Source organism: Manis javanica, chromosome 1 (assembly GCF_040802235.1).
Source record: "Manis javanica isolate MJ-LG chromosome 1, MJ_LKY, whole genome shotgun sequence".
In the NCBI taxonomy this organism is placed as follows: domain Eukaryota; kingdom Metazoa; phylum Chordata; class Mammalia; order Pholidota; family Manidae; genus Manis; species Manis javanica.
Window position 1 is genome coordinate 2,488,843 of NC_133156.1, and position 18,552 is coordinate 2,507,394.

Consider the following 18,552-nt stretch of genomic DNA (forward strand, 5'->3'; position numbering starts at 1 on the left):
CTAATATAATCTCAGTGTAGAGATGTCCAAGAATATGAGGAAGCAAAAATTCAAATAACCCATTTTCTTGCTATGAAGAATATTTCTTTTTAGTGCTCCACATTTATTTACTGAAACATGGGAGGTTGGTGTCCATGAGCGAAGGGTTTATTAAAGTGAAGAATTGGTTAGTGTATTTTATGGTTTTTATCTAATTGCTGTCTATTATGTGCTGGGAAACTTCTAATTTTACAACAAATATAATTCTTTATATTGTTCTATGAGTTCACTCCCTTCTTCTAACATTCATCATGGATGCTAAGAGATGGTGAATGAGCAGTGTCAATATCACCCATTTCAAATCTTCATGCTCAGGATTCTCTTCTATGTATGATCAGAGGGTGGTTCACAAGAGAGCTTAATATCTGCCCAGTCATGCAATCTAGGGCCACCAGTTTAACTGTAGAAACATGCATGTTCTTCAAACCTCCAAGTAACCTTGAAAGGAGCCTTAATATAGTAGCTTGTTAATAAAGTTATCTGATATAAACTTAAATAACTGAATGATCATCAATGCTCTTCTCAAATGTCAGATGATAAGCCCAAAATAAAAGCATCAGATTATTATGATTCTCCTCAGTTCTGTTTGCTTTGATTATTGTATCAGTTAGCTTTAGCTATGGAACAAGCAGTCCTATGTCAAATGACTAATCATAATATGTTTATTATCAATGGAATTATATGTTTGGGAGTGTTTCTGATTTCCATTGAGCTCTTGATGAGTCTCTACTCCCCTGTCCATATCTACATTGTTTTCCTAAGGCTCATCCCTGATGTATGTGGCCATATTGCTCTTCTGCCTTGAACCAATTTGAGGTCACCTTACTACATTTCTATATTTAGTTTAATCTTCCATATATGGGGAAAATGATTTTATCATGTGAATTAATTAAATCTAACTCCACTGTTTCTACATCCATAAATAGCACTTTGCTTTCTTCCCAGTTAAAAGAGACAATCTCCCACTCAGCTTAAATGAGAATCAGATACCTATGATCTACTACGCTGTTATGCACCATTAGATTTTCTTCCATTTAATTAAATGACTAGAAAATAAATACACAGAATAAACTGTATACATAATGCATATGGTGTGATGTATTAAAGAAGCTACAAAAAATCAAGAGCATATGCTGCATGTTTCCATTATTGTATAATTTAAGATGATGCACCTAAATTTTAACTGCTTTGTTATGGAATCATTAAAACTTTTGGCTCCCTGAACCTGTTTCCTTATTTCCGAAGGAAATGTGGGATACTGAAGACAACTTTATATGGATATTGTGAGGAAGGAATGAAATGCATGGAAATTAATTTTTTTTGTCCAAAGAAAACATTCAAGGGTAAAGGTTGTATCTATATCTATGTGTGCATTTCTATACATTTTCCTTAAGAAAACACACATGCAGTTCATACAAACACATTTATGATTATATCTTTTATGTTGAAAGGAAACGTGAAAGATAGAAAGGATAGAAATATTAGAAATGTTCGAATTAACACAAAATATGGGAAGATATACATATATAAACAAAAAGATTTAAAGTGCAATTGGTGACCTTAATTTTGTTAATGAATTACAACCAAGGCCAATCATGCACTTGAGTATGAACTTTGGGCAGATCACTAAACCGTTCAGAGCCCTATTTCTGCAAGGGAGAACAGAGTTCATAAATGTAGTTCTTCGTGAATAAGATGATTATAAAATTTACAACAATCCCTATAAGGTGATAAACTAAATATAGACCATAAAAATATCTAAATATGTCTCCTATAATTAATAAACATTTTCTAATGAAGGGCTAAGTGACAGCTCTAAACTTGTGATATAAATATGAATTTGATGTTATGGCACAAACATCATAAAGCCAAAGTGTGTAGTGCTCTAGCTTTATTATCAGAAGAACCCTATTCTCTCTTCTGTTGAAAAACAGACTATGAATTTTTCGGAGAAGTCAGGAGATGTGTCTGTACCACAGGTCAATATTTTGAAAATGCAAGAGACCTCATACCCACAGGTTCCTTAGTCTTAGACTTGGAGAAAACTTTAACTCAAAGTTGGGTAAGGTGTGGGACACTCAGAGATTTGTGGGTAGAGGGTAGCAAGTCCTTGGAGAAGAAATTCAAAGAAAAAAGCCTAGATTCACTTTTCTTCTAACCTGATTCATTGGGAACAGAAATTCCTTATGAGAAATTTCCTGTCCTTGAAGAACACTTTTTCTCAGGTTGGAAGTTAGCATAACAATAGGAAAATTGTCAAATGAGAAGATATTTGAAGCTATAAATATTTCCCTGTCTCCCACCTGTCAGCCTGTGCAACCTAGAATGGAAAGGAGTATTGAGTGTTTTGATTTGCTAATTTTTGAGTGTTGAGAGTCCTAATTCTAGCTGGATGACTGATGCTTTGCTCCTTCCTGCTGTCATTAGAGCACAGAGGTTTCATCTCCATCATCTACCATCCAGGGAGGGATTCAGACTTTTACAATGACACCTTCGTCTCAGAGACACCATCCAGGTGAGTCCAACACCCCAGTGGACCCCAGATGAGAGAAGTGATTAGAAGCCAAGAACATGGACCTGTTGTTACCTGATTTCCACTTCTATATAGCCCAGAGGCAATAGATGTCTGTGATTGCTTGATTAATTAATTTACACACTTATTTCAGTGGCCACATGATATTTCACTGTCTGTGCTACCCACAGTTCTGATGATCTTTCCTGTTCTTTATCATTAAGTTACTATTATGTAACATCATTAATTTACTTTTATGTTGATGCTAGAAAAATAAATTAGAGACTGTGAAGTTCAAACTGTACTCATTGGGTGTAATTTTGTCCCCTGGAGACATTGAGCAATGTACAGGGACACGTTTGGCTGTCACACTAGAGAAGGGTGGGTGGAGGCTTGATTCTCTGAACATCCTACAATGCATAGGACAGACTGTACCACAAAAAAGGATCAGCTCAGAATGTCAATATTGCCGATTCTGATAAATTCTGAGTTAAGAAATCATTTTCAATACAGCTATCTTCAGGTTGTTTTCCAGTTGTAACTTTCTCTGCCTGCCAATAAAGTAAGAGTCCCCATTTGCTACCATTTTGAAGGTTCCAACTCCAATCAATGAGACAGATCCTTAAGATTTTTTCCCAACCTGATGGTTATGAAAGACATTTCTTCTTGTTTTTTTAAACTATTACTTTGTTTCAGCTAAATTCATATATTTGACCACCAATTCTATTTACCTTTTATTATTATACACCTGTATATTAATTGGTCATCTTTTTATAGGTGTCAGCATTTCATATAATTTCTACAGATCATTCTTCTGAACTGAACTTTGGAGCAAAGTTTGGACCATTACTTCTGAATTTATTGCCTTTTTAAATATGGTTTTGCCACCTTTTCCCCCAGTATATTACTTTATGTAGTTTTTTAGCTATTAATCTAAAATGTACTGGCTAGTCTTACTTGGAAGTTGTAATCCCTCTAATTATTTGTAAGATGTCTTAAGATGTCACCTCCTTCCAAGTAGACAGCCTTTAGTGTTTTTTCCTTTATAATTCAACATTTTCCAAATACACTGAAATGCAACTTTGTCACATGATAAACATCCATATATATTAAGATATAATTCATGATTCATTCCTCAAATAATAAATGAGGATCTGCTATAATCCCAAACATTCTTGGAATATTATGTGTTACATTCTTTTATGTCTAGTTCTTTGACAATTTAATTATTGATCCATGTTGATATCATTAACTTATTGCTATTTTATATCTTGTGTCTTTACTGATTCCTCAATTTGATTATGACAGTTGTTTGAAACTACTCATTTTAACCTTGTTTATTTACCCCTTCATTCTTTCCATTTTGCAACTTTTCAGATTCTTACATTGGTTTCTATATATGCACACGTATATTAGAATCATTTGTACAAAGTACTCAGGTTAACAAAGGAGGTGAAGTCTGCTGTTTTGGATCATGCATTATAACAGTGAGTTCACATTATAATGTAATACATGTGTGTATACACACATAATGCCCTCAGGCACAATCATATGAATAAAGTTTTTGGCTTAAATGATAGAATTGCTATGGTGTGGGCAGTATACAGGGTGTTCAGAGACCTTTACCTGTTGGATAAAGTCCAGAACCAGGACTAGAATGTGCCCACTGAATTTGTCAAAAATGAGGCCAACACAATGTGAAAGAAAAATTAAGAAAAGATGCCACCAAAGAAAAGGGAGATGGGGGCTAATGTCATCTCCTCTCAGACCCTATAAAAATGAACTGTCAAGGAAAGGAGCCAAGATGGCGGCGTGAGTAGAACAGTGGAAATCTCCTCCCCAAACCATATACATTTTTGAAAATACAGCAAATATAACTCTTCCTAAAAGAGATTCCAGAAGACACAGGACAAAACCCAGATTACATCCATACCTGTGAGAACCCAGTGCTCCACGAAGGGGGAGAGGAAGACCACAATCCAGCAAGAAGCGACATTCTCCCAGGCATCACATGCACCAGCTCTGCAAACTATCTCTATCACCATGAAAAGGCAGAAGAATTTGACACAAACCAAAACCACAGAGCCTACCCTGAGAAGGAGATATACCTAACCAATCTTCCTGAAAAAGAATTCAAAATAGAGGTCATAACCATGCTGACAGAGCTGCAGAGAAATATGCAAGAGCTAAGGGATGACATCCAGAGGGAGATTACAGAAGTGAAACAATCTCTGGAAGGATTTATAAACAGAATGGATAAGATGCAAGAGGCCACTGATGGAATAGAAACCAGAGAACAGGAACACATAGAAGCTGATGCAGAGAGAGAGAAAAGGATCTCCAGGAATGAAAGAATTTTAAGAGAACTGTGTGACCAATCCAAAAGGAACAATGTAGGGGTACCAGAAGAGAGAGAAAAAGGGATAGAATGTGTCTTTGGAGAAATAATTGCTGAAAACTTCCCCAAACTGGGGGAAAGAATAATTGATCAGACCAAGGAAGTACACAGAACACCCAACAGAAGGGACCCAAGGAGGAAAACACCAAGACACATAACAATTAAAATGACAAAGATCAAGGACAAGCACAGAGTTTTAAAGGCAGTCAGAGAGAGGAAAAAGGTCACCTACAAAGGAAAACCATTAGGCTATCATCAGACTTCTCAACAGAAACCTTACAGGCCAGAAGAGAATGGCATGATAAGGGTATTTAATGCAATGAAACAGAAGGGGCTTGAACCGAGAATAATGTATCCGGCACAATTATCATTTAAATATGAAGTAGGGATTAAACAATTCCCAGGCAAGCAAAAGTTGAGGGAATTTGCCTCCCACAGAGCACCTCTACAGGGTATTTTAGAGAGACTCGCTCTAGATGGGAGTACTCCTAAGACTAAATAGAGGTCACCAGAGAAAATAAAATCATAGCAAAGAAAGCAGACCAATAAAATACTAACTAAAGGCAAAAAATAAAATCAACTACCCACAAAAGTAGTTAAAGGAAACACAAAAGAGCACAGAATAAAACACCCAACATATAAAGAATGGAGGAGGAGGAATCAGAAGGAAGAAAATTAAAGAATCACCACACAGTGTTTATAACAGCTCAGTAAATGAGTTGTTAGACAGTAAGATACTAAAGAAGCTAACCTTGAACCTTTGGTAACCACGAATCTAAAGCCTGCAATGGCAATAAGTACATATCTTTCAATAGTCACCCTAAATGTAAATGGACTGAATGCACCAATCAAAAGACACAGAGTAATAGAATGGATGAAAAAGCAAGACCCATCTATATGCTGCTTACAAGAAACTCACCACAAACCCAAAGACATGCACAGAATAAAAGTCAAGGGATAGAAAAAGGTATTTCATGCAAACAACAGGGAGAAAAAAGCAGGTGTTGCAGTACTAGTATCAGACAAAATAGACTCCAAAACAAAGAAATTAACAAGAGATAAAGAAGGACACTACCTAGTGATAAAGGGCTCAGTCCATCAAGAGGATATAACCATTATAAATATATGTGCACCCAACACAGGAGCCCCAACAAATGTGAAACAAATACTAACAGAACTAAAGGAGGAAATAGAAGGCAATGCATTCATTTTACGATACTTCAACATGCCACTCACTGGAGAGAAAATAAGTAAGGACACAGAGGCACTGAACAACACACTATAACAGATGGACCTAATGGACATCTATAGAACTCTACATCCAGAAGCAACAGGATATACATTCTTCTCAAGTACACATGGAACATTATCCAGAATAGACCACATACTAGGGCACAAAAAGAGCCTCAGTAAATTCCAAAAGATTGAAATTCTACCAACCGATTTTTCAGAACACAAAGCTCTAAAACAAGAAATAAGCGGTACAAAGAAAACAAAAGGCTCACAAACACATGGAGGCTTAACAACATGTTCCTAAATAATCATTTGATCAATGAACAAATTAAAATAGAAGTCAAGGTATATATGGAAACAAATGACAACAACAACACAAAGCCCCAACTTTGGTGGGATGCAGCAAAAGCAGTTTTAAGAGGAAAGTATATAGCAATCCAGACATACTTAAAGAAGGAAGAACAATCCCAAATGAATAGTCTAACATCACAATTATCAAAACTGGAAAAAGAAGAACAAATAAGGCCTTAAGTCAGCAGAAGGAGGGACATAATAAAGATCAGAGAAGAAATAAATAAAATTGAGAAGAATAAAACAATAGAAAAAATCAATGAAACCAAGAGGTGGTTCTTTGAGAAAATGTGCAAAATAGATAAGCCTCTAGCCAGACTTATTAAGAGAAAAAGAAAGTCAACACACATCAAAAGGATCAGAAATGAGAAAGGAAAAATCACGACAGACTCCACAGAAATACAAAGAATTATTAAATACTACTATGAAAACCTATATACTAACAAGCTGGAAAACCTAGAAGAAATGGACAACTTCCTAGAAAAATACAACCTTCCAAGACTAACCAAGGAAGAAACACAAAAGTTAAACAAACCAATTACAAGGAAAGTAAGTGAGGCAGTAATCAAAAAACTACCCAAGAACAAAACCCCCAGGCCAGATGGATTTACCTTGGAATTTTATCAGACATACAGAGAAGACGTAAAACCCATTCTCCTTAAAGTTTTCCAAAAAAATACAAGAGGAGGGAATACTCCTAAACTCATTCTATGAAGCCAACATCACCTTACAACCAAAACCAGGTAAAGACCCCCCAAAAAAACAAAATTAAAGACCAATATCCGATAAATGTAGATGCAAAAATACTTAGTAAAATATTAGCAAAGTGAATTCAAAATACATCAAAAGGATCATACACTATGACCAAGTGGGATTCATCCCAGGGATGCAAGGATGGTACAACATTCGAAAATCCCTCAACATCATCCACCACATCAACAAAAAGAAGGACAAAAACCACATGACCATCTCCATACATGCTGAAAAAGCATTCAACAAAATTCAACGTCCATTCACGATAAAAACTCTCAGCAAAATGGGTATAGAGGGATAGTACCTCAACATAACAAACCCACAGCCAACATTATACTGAACAGCGAGAAGCTGAAAGCATTTCCTCTGAGATCGGGAACAAGACAGGGAAGCTAACTCTCCCCACTGTTATTCAACCTGGTACTGGAGGTCCTAGCCATGGCAATTAGACAAAACAAAGAAATACAAGGAATCCAGATTTGTAAAGAAGAATTTAAACTGTCACTATTTGCAGATGACATGATATTGTACATAAAAACCAACCCTAAAGACTCCACTCCAAAACTACTAGAACTAATATCGGAATTCAGCAAAGTTGCAGGATGCAAAATTAACACACAGAAATCTGAAGCTTTCCTATACACTAACAATGAACCAATAGAAAGAGAAATCAGGAAAACAATTCCATTCACCATTGCATCAAAAAGAATAAAATACCTAGGAATAAACCTAACCAAGGAAGTGAAAGACCTATACCCTGAAAACTATAAGACACTCTTAAGAGAAATTAAAGAGGACACTAACAAATGGAAACTCATCCCATGTTCCTGGCTAGGCATAATTAATATCGTCAAAAAGGCCATCCTGCCCAAAGCAATATACACATTCGATGCAATCACTATCAAATTATTGACAACATTCTTCAACGAACTGGAACAAATAGTTCTAAAATTCATATGGAAACACCAAAGACCCTGAATAGCCAAAGCAATCCTGAGAAAGAAGAATAAAGTGGAGGGGGATCTCACTCCCCAACTTCAAGCTCTACTACAAAGCCATAGTAATCAAGACAATTTGGTACTGGCACATGAACAGAGCCACAGAACAGTGGAACAGAATAGAGACTCCAGATGTTAACTCAAACATATATGGTCAATTAATATACAATAAAGTAGCCATGGACATACAATGGTTAAATGACAGCCTCTTCAACAGATGGTGTTGGCAAAAGTGGACAGCTACATGTAAGAGAAAGAAAAAGGATCACTCTCTAACACCATACACAAAAGGAAATTTGAAATGGATCAAAGACCCGAATGTAAGTCATGAAACCATAAAACTCTTAGAAAAAAAACAGAGGCAAAAATCTCTTGGACATAAACATAAGTGACTTCTTCATGAACATATCTCCCCGGGCAAGGAAAACAGAAGCAAAAATGAACAAGTGGGACTACATCAAGCTGAAAAGCTTCTGTACAGCAAAGGACACCACGAAGAGAACAAAAAGGTACCCTAAGTATGGGAGAATATATTCATAAATGACAGATCTGATAAAGACTTGACATCCAAAATATATGAAGAGCTCATGCACCTCAACAAACAAAAAGCAAATAATCCAATTAAAAAATGGGCAGAGGAGCTGAACAAACAGTTCTCCAAAGAAGAAATCCAGATGGCCAACACGCACATGAAAAGATGCTCCACATCGCTAATCATCAGAGAAATGCAAATTAAAACCACAATGAGATATCACCTCACACCAGTAAGGATTGCCATCATTGAACAGACAAACAACAACAAATGTTGGCGAGGTTGTGGAGAAAGGGGAACCCTCCTACACTGCTGGTGGGAATGTAAATTAGTTCAACCATTGTGGAAAGCAGTATGGAAGTTCCTCAGAATGCTCAAAATAGAAATGCCATTTGAACCAGGAATTCCACTTCTGGAATTTACCCTAAGAATGCAGCACTCCAGTTTGAAAATGACAGATGCACCCCTATGTTTTTTGAAGCACTATTTACACTAGCCAAGAAATGGAATCAACCTAAGTGTCCATCAGTAGATGAATGGATAAAGAAGGTGTGGTACATTTACACAATGGAATATTATTCAGCCATAAGAAGAAAACAAATCCTACCATTTGCAACAACTTGGGTGAGCTAGAGGGTATTATGCTCAGTGAAATAAGCCAAGTGGAGAAAGACAAATACCAAATGATTTCACTCACATGTGGAATATAAGAACAAAGAAAAACTGAAGAAACAAAACAGCAGCAGAATCACAGAACACAAGAAGGGACTAACAGTTACCAAACGGAAAGGGACTGGGGAGAATGGTAGGGAAGGGAAGGGAGGGATAAGAGGTGGTAAGAAGAAAGAGGGTATTATTATTAGCAGGTATAATGTGGGGAGTGGGGGAAAGGGGAGGGCTGTGCAACACAGAGAAAAGAAATAGTGATTCTACAGCATCTTACTACGCTGATGGACAGTGACTGTAATGGGGTTTGTGGGGGAGACTTGGTGAAGGGGAGAACCTAGTAGACATAATGTTTTTCATGTAATTGTAGATTAATGATAACAAAGAAAAGTAAATACTTGTAAGACTTTAAGTATAGAATGTTAGCTGTGCCTCATGATAACTCCAAATTTTCACATTGAAAGCAAATTATTTCTATCTCTCCTTTTATTTTCTCATGATTGAGTAGGTATTTTGGAAGAGGTTCATTAGTTTATGACAGACTTTCAAATATAAATGAAAATTTGTGAAATTCAGTGTTTAATATGAAATTGTTTTATATATGACCATTACATTTGTGCATATGCACCTTACACACACAGTAATTTGATAGAATAAGTTATTCCTTTGCTAATGTGACATCTCTGTTAACTTTGTGAGGTATTGTGGTGGTATCCCAAAGTGAATTTTCAGATTTCACAGTCTCAACCAATGCTGAAAAGAGAATAATTTACTGTGGCAAGGAGTTTATGTTCATGTTAAGGAGAAACAAATGGCAGGCACTATGATCTCATGCATTCAAGTGGACAAGGATGATGGACACTCAGTTAATGGAACACCCCAAATCTAATCACTAATTGGGTTCTAGGAAGGAAAGATTGTAAGGATAAAAACTAGGAAGTCTAATAACAGCAATAATAATAATATAAGAAATATAACAAATCAAGTGTGATTAACCTCACATAAAATAATTCTCCTTCGGTCAAGCAAATATTCCAAGTGTTAAAAATTTTTCAATTTTAATAAATCATTTACAATGTCTCCTTTTTACTAAGACTTCCAAAGAAAAGTCAGTAGGTTAACTGTATGCGTTTGCCCCTGGAGATTGCTTCCTTGTGATAAAATGTCCAAAAATCAGTCCTTACAACCCTTGTCTATAGGATAAATTTAATACGAATGTAAAATGAGAATTGAAAAATTTTTGAAGTAAAATAAACTGTGTATTAGTGAAAAAATGAACTGTCAAATAATTATGGGGTAGGCAGAGGGAAAACAAGTATTCTAGTGCTTGATATTAAAAATTCCCTACGTTGGGTGTACTGTGTATTTTCCTTTGTGAAGTGTTGTTTATCACTTTGCTCACCTTCTCCTGGATGTACACTAGGTAGGGTGTTTGACACCAAAGACATCACTACTTTTGTCTTTTTGTTCTCTTAATATTTTTAGGAAAGTAATCAGGGTTGGATGGCTACCAGAACTAATTAAACTTATTCTCCCTCATGGTCTATCAGGGACCGCCTGGGATTTTAAGATGACTTTTCCTCCTCATCCATTTCATGCCTCTGACTCTCTGTGTCTCTATCTCTCTCTGTTTATTGAACACATTTTCTTTAAAAACAGTCAAGGTAGGAGAGCCAGGGGGACTTTTATTGAGAGATGCAGTGAGAGGACAGACAGAGCTCCCGGCTCACGACAGGAGGGGACAAGAGAGCCCCTTGAACACATTTTTGTTTCATTAAATATGTGATAGTAAATGGTGTTCCCAATAGAGACCCAAGTTTAATTTTTCATGGGAAGCCTAAGAATTGGAAATCCTTGTAACAACTTCTACATCACAGTGAAAGACCATTGTGAGCTGCATACCTTTGGGTGAGTATGTGTGTGATTGTGGAGTTTGAGCCATCCTCAGGACAGGGGCACCCGGACTCATATATTCCATGGTGACTCGTACAATACAGGTGCCAGCACTCAGTCAAGAAAAGGTGTTAAGTAGGGGATCTGTTTCAATTCATGGATGTCTTTGCAACAAGAGCACAAGAGGCAGTGTGGTTGAGGGAATTCCTTTGCTTTGATCTTTTAGGACCACTTGCCTTCTCACCACGTCTGACACCACCGCTCATCACCCTCCCTCATCTCTATTCACCTTGCAACTCCAGCTTCACCTTTCTTGACCTGAACACTTGAAACAAGCACCTTCTTCATGGCCTTGGCATTGGCCATTCTCTGCTGAGCACACACTTCTCCATCTAGACTTCCATCTTTCCCCCTCTCTTACATGAAGTGTCTGTTCAGTTGTCACCTTGTCTGCAGACCTTGCCTGAATAATAATGGAAAATAGAACACCCTGTCACAGTCAGCACTCAATATATATTCACAGAATACTGAAGAATTTCACATTAAAACTGTAAAGGGCATGACTTCCCAGACAAAAAGCTTATTGGGCCAAAATTTTCATATAAAAAGACTAAAGGGACTCCCTAACAAGGACCATGCACAAAATATTAAAATTTGCTTCTTGACTGCAAAATACCAATTGTAGCATTTCAACTATGAACGAATGATGCAAGTTTGTGTGAAGATTAGTCATGTTATTTCCCTCTTTTCTGGAAGTTATGTCCACCATGTGGAACCAGACACCCAAACCTCTGAATTTTTTCTTCTGGGATTTTCAGAGGAACCAGAACTGAACCCCTCATATTTGGACTTTTACTCTCCATGTACCTGATCACTGTGTTTGGGGACCTGCTCTTCATCCTGGCTGTCAGCTCAGACTCCCACCTGCACACACCCATGTACTTCTTCCTCTCTGACCTGTCCTTTGTGGACATCTGCTTCACCTCCACCACCATCCCCATGATGCTGTGGATCATCCAGACACAGAACAAAGCTGTAACTATGAAGGCTGCATCATCCAGATTTATTTTATTATACTCTTGGCAGTGTTTGATGTCTTTCTCCTGACCATAATGGCCTATGACAGGTATGTGGCCATCTGCCACCCCCTGCACTACATGGTCATCATGAGCCCCTGGATCTGTGGACCTCTGGTCCTGGTGTCCTGGATCATTAGTTTCCTGAATTCCTTGTTTCATATCTTAATGATGTTGCACCTTTCCTCTGTACAAACTCAGAAATCCCTCACTTCTTTTGTGAGCTCAATGAGATGATCCAACTTGCCTGTTCAAACACCTTTCTTAATAACCTGGTGATGTACTTTGCAGCTGTCCTGCTGGGTGGCGATCCCTTTGCTGGGATCCTTTACTCTTACTCTAAGATAATCTCTTCCATATGTGGAATCTCATCAGCTCAGGGAGAGTATAATGCATTTTCCACCTGTGTATCTCACCTCTCTGTTGTGTCCCTATTTTATTGTACGATGCTAGGGTTGTCCCTTAGCTCTGCGGCTACCCAGAGCTCCCATTCAAGCACAGCATCCTCGGTGATGTACACTCTGGTGATGCCCGTGCTGAACCCCTTCATCTACACTCTGAGGAACAAAGACATAAAAATGGCTCTAGGAAGATTAATTGGGATGTCTGTTGTGTAAGGTCAGTTCTCCTGGGGATGAAGAAGTTTTCATGGTTTTATAGGTCAAAGCCTCACAACCAGAAATTGCTATGCTTTGATTAGATTTTAGACACAGAGCTTGCTCCTTCTTTTTATTTTCTTATATTTCCATTTATTTGATTGTAACCTCTCTATACTATTTATAACTAACTTAAGTTACTGTTATGCCTTTTATACAGACAATTTTTCCCTTTGTCAATTTTCCTACATTTCCAAAGTTTTCCCAACCTTGGATAACAAATACTTGGAAATTTCCGTTATCATAGATGCTGTGGGGAAAATGGAACTTTCTGATGAGGATTCCCACTTGGCCTTAAAAGGTGTCCTGTTTACATATCTATGGGATGCATTACAGAGTGTGGCTGGTCAGTCATGGGTTTGCCAGTCTAGGGTAGGGGTGCAGAGGAAACACCCATTCTTTCCTCCACCCTGTTCCTGGTATTTAACTGGTCAAGCACCTAGCCATCACCAGGAACATGACCACAGTGTTCCTCCTGGACATCAGGACCCAGAAGAGGAGTTTTTACCATGGGAATGAGAAATCTGGTGCTTCAAAAGCCCACCCCCGTCACTCTTTGGGTCCCTAGTGACTATTCTTGCCCTAACTTATGGCAACCCATAAATGAGGTTACTTGTTTGTAGCAGATCTGGGAGAGATATAAACAATGAGAGCACAGAAGGAAATATGGTCATCTACTGAGAGAAAAGGCTCAAAGGGCCCTGTGAAGGCCTCAAGGGCCCAGATGTGGACTGATTTGATAAAGTCAGTGAAAAATAAAAGTTAGATGGGAAGCCCAGTAAAATCTTGCTAGAAGTGTGGCAGTATTGCAAGGGGTTTTGGGTCTTGTAGGCTACTGGAGAGTGTTTATCCTGCACTTGGCATAAATTCTGAGACCCTTATGCCATTTGGTATGAAAGGGCATCAGATCAACTGCACACACAAACCAAGGAGGAATTGCTGCAGCCGTGGTTTGCCCACCAGAATAACATCTTGCTGCTAGCACCAACAGCACTAAACCCTGGAGACTCTGTTGAGTGGATGTGGCCTTGGATATTTTGACACGGGGACCAGTGATTGCTGGCCCTTCTGGAACCTTGGGGAAAAGGCCTGGAGGCTGGCCTCCCATGTGTTTCTGGAGGAACAGGAGAGTGGCCCCGAAAGATTACAGTACTGTACCCAAAATGGCTGGAATATAAGAGCATCTTACTGGGGAGTTTTGTCTTATCACTGTGGCCAGAGAATGTGCCTCCCATCGTCCTACATATCAATCCATCAGTAACTCCCACAGGGAGAAGGGTGAAGGTCTTTTATGCTAGACCAGGACAGGACTTGAGTCATGCCCTGTCCTTTCCCAGGACCAATCTCTTGCATGCTTCCTACCTAATGGACAAGATTTGCCTATGGTGTCATTAAAACGATGTCTTATTGCCCTTTAGGTTAATCTCTTCTACATTCCTGTGAACAGGAACACCCCTAACCACAGCTGCTGCTCGCTGACAGGCCTGAGCTCCCTGTCAGTCCAGCTGCTGGTCCCGCATGGACTGTGCAAGCCATGGACGCAATCTGGGAAGCACTTTGAATGCAGCTGGATCCTCAGGCTTGAGGATTGTCATGGTTTTCTCATTATCTGTATCATAATTTCTGTTATTTGTGTGTTTATAATAAATCTTTATGCCAGAATTCCTAATGCTCTGTTGGGATGGATTGTGCCTTCATCCCTTCTAGCCGTGTTGGGGCTGGTGGTGCAGCTGTGCTTCCTAGCGGCGGGGACAGCTGACTAGTTCTGTTCCTGTGTAACCCCGCCTTCCAGGAACGGGAGTGGATTGAGAGGAGGCACTTCTAGGCTGGTATTTTTGCTGCCATCAATCTGGGCCAGCACAGTAGCCAGACCTAACATCCCTTCCACAGGGGGAAATGCCTGGGTAAAGAGAAATGACAAATGGAGAGAAGAAATTATAGCTGAGTATAAAAGGATGAATCAGTGGGTTATGCAATGAGGGATATCCAAGATTTATTAATACCTGAAAAGAGGCTCAAGGCAGAGAATATCTTTTAGCAAAAGCATATTAGATACCCTCAAGGCTGAAGTTATATGTTTGCCAAGACCACCTCTGCTTTTGGAACCCGACAAGGTTGAATGACAGCCTGCAAACCAGAATCACATTCCTCTGGGAGAGACTCTGGTCATAAGACTTTTACAGGACAAGTGAGCCACCTCTTTAAGTCTGCCCCAACATCACACATGCTCCTTGGAATGTCAGGCCTACTTGCATGGATCCTATTCTAACTCCTGTAGAAATGACACACCAGATGTAAGTGCTGTGACAGGTGCGTTCCTTTTACTGTAAGGAATCAGTGTTTGAAGGCAAGGGGGTGGACTGAGATGCAATGAGTCATAAGAAATATATATTTACAAGATATATTTGTTCCTTATCCACAGTTCCTGAAAACACTGCAGAGTCTTAAATGTAAAATGGGTGTCCTATCATATTGATGAGAGACTTTGGGACCCCACCCAAGGGCAGGGGTGGAGGCTTCATCAGTTAATGGCCAGTAATTTAGTCAATCATGACTATGCAAGGAAGCCCTCACCAAAGCCCCTGTGAAGGGCTTATGGCTCTCTGTTCTCTTGAATCCTGATTCTTAGTCTGGTTACAGTGCCCTAGCTTTCTTGCACAGGGACAATTGCAGAAGACTGTGGGTGCATAGCTTATGAGGCAAGAAGCCTGGAGGAGTGGGTTGTGGAGAAAATTGGGACTTTCTGACCAGGATTCCTGCCTGGCCTTAATAGGTATCCTGTTTGCATATCTATGGGATGTATTGCCTAGAACAGCTTGTCAGTCACAGATTTGCTGGTCCAGGGTAGGGGTGAAGAGGAAACAGCCATTCTGTCCTCCCCTCTGTTCCTGGTACAAGTCGGTCAAGCATCCACCAGTCACCAAGGACATTCTCACAGAATTCCTCTTGTCGTGGGAGGTGGGCTGGGAGTAGTATGGCCAGAGAGAGCGAGCTTGGGAGCCAATAGAGAGGGGACAGTGACCCATGTGAGCCAGGAGAGACTGAGCCATGAGAATAAATCCTTTAATTCCCAACTTCTGGCCCATATACCTTCCTTTGGTCTCATGAAATTAATAAAGAACTTTTCCCAAGCAGGGAACCCCCTTCTCCTGGGGTTAAGATGGGAAATTTGAATTTGTTAAAGTAATTTCATTTCAAATTACATATATAGTGCCACACATTTTTCCCTAGAGTACCTGAGGAATAATCATGAGTTTGGAAAAAATACACTTGGTAACTAAGCCATTTACACAATTTAATTATAGAGGAAAGTATGAAACCAGTTTTCACATTAAGTCTGTTGACGTTTTTTACACCTCTGCTGTTCCTCCAAGCGGGGTGTTCCCCACTCCAGACAAGTTCACTATGAATTTGGAGAGACAAAATAATGACATCAGAATGTTGGGGGTAAAAAGGGCCTCATACCAGCTTTATTTTCATGGTAGTCATCCTGCTGTGTACGAACAGTGAACACTTTTCTCCATCTCTGGCCCAGCTACAGCCTCTGCTTTCTCTCATGCTTCCCAGCGTGGGGCTCTCTTCTCCCTTCCCAGCCCCACGCTTCCAGGGCTTCACTCTCCTGCATCCTTCCACAGTTCTCCGAGGCTTCCCTCTGCAAGCCTCCTGGCACTCAGTGGGCCTCTGTGGGCCAGCCTTTATGATGACTGACTGACAGCTGACCAATCACATCCAGGGGCTTGTGTGTTTCCTTCCACTGTGCATTCACCTCCCCTGGGCTGGTAGTTCTGTGACTGACAGTTTGTTCTGGGAGGCTTTATTGAATGATAAACAGTTTTTATCCAAGGGATATGTAAGCAGCCTTGTATGTATGCAATGGGCAATATTAGAATCAGGAGAGGTGAGAATCCTGGCCATAAAATTTCCTTTTCCCTATGCTACACCCCTTCAGAATTCTTGCCTCATGATCTATATGCTTTCAATCTTCCATGATGATCCCTGTATGAGAAAGCTGAGCGTTGTAACCAGATCCCAAAATAGCAATAGAGGCTATAACAACATACAAATAATAACAGAAATCATGATACAGATAACAACAAAATTATTATTTTTTGTTCCTCAAGCCTGAGGAGATTAATTGCCAGCAGCTGTATTCAAAACAGTTTTACTCAGATGGGTCTATGACTCGCACTTTCCACCGGAGGCTAGTAGTGAAGCAGTAGGCAGCTCTGTGCACACTCAGCCAGCAGCAGTTTTTGCTAGGGTGTGTGCCCAATCCACAAAGACTTTAGAGGAGATTAAACTTAACAGTGATAAGACACATGTTTTAATGATGCCAACATAGGCAAATTTTGTCCGTCAGGTAGGATGCATGTGGTCCTGTGATAAGACTGTGGCAGGAAGGGGGTACTGATGGGTTTGGTATACAACACATTCTCCCTCTCCCTTTGAGGGTTTTTGAGGGGTCTATATATAGTGCTGCTGAAGGCATATGCACTGGCCATAAAGATAAAACAAAACTCCCTGTAAGATGCTCTTACCTTCTGGCCATTTAGGTACACTACCATATCCTTGGGGAACACTGTGCTGTTACTCCTGGAATTCACAGGATGCCAGCTTCCAGGCCTAGTCCCCAAGATGCCAGAAGGGCCAGTCACTGCTGATCCCTGTGTGAAAATGTCCAAGGCCACAACTACTGAACACTGTCCCCAGGGCTTATTGCAACCAGTGCTGGCAACAAGATGCTATTCTGGTGGCCATATCTTGGCCTCAGTTCCTCCTTGGTTTGTACTTGCAGGTGTACAGCAGAGGCATCAATCTGTGTTAGCATGTTTACCGGGCTCAATACCCTGTTCCATGGCTTCTCATTCAAATGCTGTCACACTCCCCATAGCAGACACACCATAGCCATAGACTACTGGTCTCTGAATTCAGGCCAGATTTTAATAAACCATTGTAACTCTATCGTGGCTTCCCACCCCACATAGAATTATATGGTAATTGAAACTCCCATTTTATCCATAATTTTTGTACCCATTCTTATGGTGCATACCCAGTAAAGTGGGGGCCTTGATCAGTCTCAGTTACCTGAAGTCAGTCAGAGACTACAAAGAGAAACTCCAAGCCTCTTTTGGTCATTTGATGGTCTGTGCAATGCATAGGAAAAGCAACCATAAGTCCAGTAGCTGTGTCCACACTAGTCATGGCATATCAATAACCTCTGGTATGGGCAGAGACCCAAAATAGCCTATTTCCCACCTGATGAGAGGCATTGTCCCCTTATGTATTGTTTCATGTTGCTGTGGGACTTGGTGTAAGTCTCCTTTAGAGTATATAATGCATTCTTACCAGGCTCTTATGACTTATTCACAGGCCAAGGGCAGGCCCCCAAAATGTGCTACAGCCCACATTGTTTTCTGCCCTGCACGTAAAAAGTTTTGATATAAC

General features: G+C 39.6%; 1 pseudogene; it reads left to right on the plus strand.

Annotated features, from left to right (window-relative positions):
* Positions 1–12,236: 12,236 nt before the first annotated feature.
* On the plus strand, positions 12,237–13,068 carry LOC140844582 (olfactory receptor-like protein OLF4; annotated as a pseudogene).
* The last annotated feature ends 5,484 nt before the right edge of the window (positions 13,069–18,552 follow it).